The following is a 4,402-nucleotide window of genomic DNA, read 5'->3' as shown; positions in this document are numbered from 1 at the left end:
GGTCTTCTTTTCCTTTCGGCTTTTCCCTTCAGGGGTCGCCACAGCGAATCATCTGCCTCCATCTCACCCTGTCCTCTGCCTCCTCTTCTCTCACACCAACTAACTTCATGTCCTAAACCATACAGCATATCTCACCACCATCTTGTACACCTTCCTGTTCATTCTTGCTGATACTTTCCTATATCACGCATCACACCTGACAGATAGAGATAGATAGATCTTTATTGTCATTGCTTGCACGAAACAACAAAATTCGGTTTAGAGCTTCACCACTGGCATACAAATAAATAACCATACTGTGTACAAAGTGCAATAGTGCTGGTGAAATGTAATAGTGCAAAGTCCAAAGTTCAGTGCAAGACCAAGTCCATTTTCAGTACCCTTTTAAAACTATAGATAGAGGGGGCTCGGGATGGGGGGCGGGGGGCAGGTTGTTCATTCAGCAGCCTGACAGCCTGTGGGTAGAAGCTGTTGGTCAGTCTGTTGGTTCTGGACCGGATGGATCGATATCTTCTACCAGAGGGCAGACGTTGGAAAAGATGGTGTGCTGGGTGGAACTGGTCCTGTAGGATGTTATTTGTACGGCGTAGACAACACTTTTCTCCACCCATTCCAACCTGCTTGCACTCGTTTCTTCACGTCCTTTCCACACTCTCCATTGCTCTGAAATGTTGACCCTAAGTACTGTACTTAAAGTCCTCCACCTACTTCACATCTACTCCCTCTAACCTCACTGTTCCACTTGGGTTCCTCACATTCACACACAAGCATTCTTGCTGCGGTTAACCTTCATTCCTCTCCTTTCCAGGGCATATCTCCACCTCTCTAGATTTTCCTCCCTGCTCTCACTACAGATCACAATGTCATCTGCAAACATCATGGTCCATGGGGATTCCTGTCTAACCTCACCTGTCAGCCTGTCCATCACCATGGCGAACAAGAAGGGGCTCAGTGCTGATCGTTGATGCAGACCCATTTACACCTTGAACTCCTCTATCACACCCATAGTACACCTCAACACTGTCTTACAACTTCCATACTTCCATGTCCTGCACCACTCTGACATACTTCTCCGTCACTCCAGACCTCCTCATACAATACCACAGTTCCTCTCTCGGCACCCTATCATATGCTTTCTCCAAATCTACAAAAACACAATGCAGCTCCCTCTGACCTTCTCTGAACTTCTCTGAACGGATAACATAAGTGTAATGTATATAAGCTCATGACATTTTGATTTCATCTCCTGATACAAAACCAAAGTTATGCTGTACTCTGTGTACACTGTGTACTCTATACGAATAAGTGAATCTGTGTGTGTACTTTGTGGGTACTGTGTTTGTGTGTGTGTGTGTGTGTGTGTGTGTGTGTGTGTGTGTGTGTGTGTGTGTGTGTGTGTGTGTGTGCGTGCGTGCGTGCGTGCGTGCGTGCGTGCGTGCGTGCGTGCGTTCTGTGCGTGCGTGCGTGCGTGCGTGCGTGCGTGCGTGCGTGCGTGCGTGCGTGCGTATGCATGCGTATATGTGTGTAACACGTGTATGTGCAAACAATGACTGTTATGCGTTTTGTATGACTGGCATTCAAAATAAATTCCGCAGTTAACAGTTTCTTCAATATTATTTTCCAAAAGTAAAAAGGACAATTGCCTTGAATTCCGTCTGTTAGAAATGTAGGCTCCTGTATTTGAAGGTTCTAGTAAAAGATACTGGTACTGTTCAGAATTTATTGTCGTCTCCCGTCTTTCCACAAAATAATATAAAATGCTCGATAGTGGGCTTGATAAGAACCCGGCTCGATAAGCCTGATCGATAAGGTGCTTGTTATCAATACAAATGAATGAGCCGGGTTCATTTTTATTGAGAATTCCCCTTTTTATGTTTTTTTTCTTTTTCTTAAACCAACCTCCACCAAGCTCACGGTTAAAGTTTAACAAATATTTCAAAACAATATGGCAACATAACATTCAAACACTTATGCTAAGTAATAACACTGAGATGCAAAATGCAGAGGTTTGATGTTTCTACTTTAAGGTCATTGGTGTGCTAACTACGTTGAGGAACATAAAGTTGATGGGTAATATACTAATATAGGACAGTGATTCTCAACCTTCAGCTGCCTGTTATGCCAGTTAGGCTATATAAACTAGAGAGCGGACAGCCCCGCCCCCACTATTCATTTCAATGGAAGTTGTGTGAAAAGCACCCGGAACTTGAAGAACACTACTTCCGCATTTTCTCGATTTGGGTGAAATTATATATATATATATATATATATATATATATAATCCATTATGTAGCAAAACAATATGTACATAGAACTTAAACTGAGGGGGCAGAATTTGTAAGTGAGGGTACCAGGCCCCCCTAGAACCCCTGTGCATGGCTCCGGGCCTGGTGTGGGGTGTTGGCTGGAGGTCAGTGTGTCCTTGTTAGTTGTGTGGATCATCTCTCAGGCAGCAACATCTTCACAGAGACACTTTGAGCTGGCCTCCCATCCATGCAGAGACCATCTCATATGGTGCTTGAACCAAGCGTCCTTGATGCTTTCACAGACTCTCAGAAATATGAAACTGTATTGGTGTGTGTGTGTGTGTGTGTGTGTGTGTGTGTGTGTGTGTGTGTGTGTGTGTGTGTGTGTGTATGTGTGTATGTGTGTATGTGTGTGCGTGCGTGCGTGCGTGCGTGCGTGCGTGCGTGACATGTGTGCGTGACATGTGTGTATGTGTGGTGAGGTGCAGTGAGAGATTCTCAAACCAAGCAGTGAGAGTGGGTCAAATGGTGCATGGAGAAGCTTCATGGGTAAGTGGCCACTGGGGGCAGTGTTAAGTGTCTTGATGGGCCTCTGAAGTTAAAACACCCACACACACACACACACACACACACACGCGCGTGTGCGCGCTGAGATTTGATTTGCTGCCCTGGAAGGTTTTGCGCACGTGCACGCACGCACGCACGCACGCACGCACACACAAAAACACACACACGCACGCACGCACGCACGCACGCACGCACGCACGCACGCACGCACGCACGCACGCACACACACACACACACACACACACACACACACACACACACACACACACACACACACACACACACACACACACACACAGCTGAGTGTGTGTCCTGAAGGGACTCCGGGGTCATTACCCCACTAATGGGGCCATATGGTCAGAAAACAAACACAAACTGTTCCTCTCCTCTGCCCATAATAAGGTCAGGAAGACGCTGGTCTCTTTCAGATGTAGAAAACCAGACGAAGAGGCCATGCCACAGGATGTACTCTGAACTTGCGGGGAGGAAGTTCAATAACTTGTGGCACATTGCTTCCACAGCAGCTGTCTGTTGCATATGGGTGTTTGAATCATATCGCTGGAGGTGGATGGGTTGTGATAGGCTAATGTACGGACTGGTACATGGCTGTCTCCCTCCCTGTTGGGTTTTCTTGTGTTGTGTTTTCTTGTGTTGTGTTGTTTCTTAGTTATAGTTAGTAGGTGTTTTCCTTTTCAGTTGTTTCTTAAATTTGGAAGTATTGTCTTCCTTGTTTCTTTGTAGTCAGGGTTTTACTTTTTGCTTGTGTACTTTTAAAAATTAAAGTATAGTCCTTAATTACCCATTGTGTTCACCTGTGTCTTGTCATCCCTGTATCTATTTAAACTCCCCTGGCTTTCCGATGTATTGCCAGTTTGTTGTTGTACGTCACTAGTGTTCACATATTGCTCCTGGTGTGTTCTTAGTACTTTGAGGGTGGACTATACCTTTAAAGGTGTAGTGAAATGAAAAATACGTTTTTCACACTTTTAGACCATATCCGTGGTCTTCATATGGGCATACCATGCCAAAAAATGGGAAAATTCTCATTTTTGTGTGTTTTTATATCAAAAGAATATGTTGTATTACTTCCTGAAAACGAAAACGTGCTGCGTGATGACGTGTCGAGGCCCACATCGATAAAAGCCAATAAAAATGAAGTTCACCAGTTTAATTCCCCATATCTCCGCATCCGTCCAGCACAGGCTGCACAGCTGCTACTGATTACAGAAATCTTCCGTTTTTATTCCCATTCAAGATAACATCCAGAGAGTGTATTACTCAGTTTCAACTTAATCATCACGCTAAAAAAAAATTCTGAAAACATTATAGGGTAGAAATAAGCCACATTAACACAGCGAACGCTAATCGCGTTATCAATTAATCAAACGTCTGGTGCGAACCACGTATCCATACGTTTTAATCACTTTTTTATAGCATACTTTCATTCATCTTTTTACCCACCCGGACAATGAAGAACCATCCCCCTGTCATTGCTGCTTAGTCCCGCTCACGTGATCAGAAAAAAAACCACAAAAAAAAAAAAACCCTCCCCTCCTGAAAACAGGAGGGCGGGCCGCTTTACGTGTAGA

Source organism: Electrona antarctica, assembly GCF_951216825.1.
Source record: "Electrona antarctica genome assembly, chromosome: 7".
Classification (NCBI taxonomy): domain Eukaryota; kingdom Metazoa; phylum Chordata; class Actinopteri; order Myctophiformes; family Myctophidae; genus Electrona; species Electrona antarctica.
Note: the sequence above shows the minus strand (reverse complement) of the source record.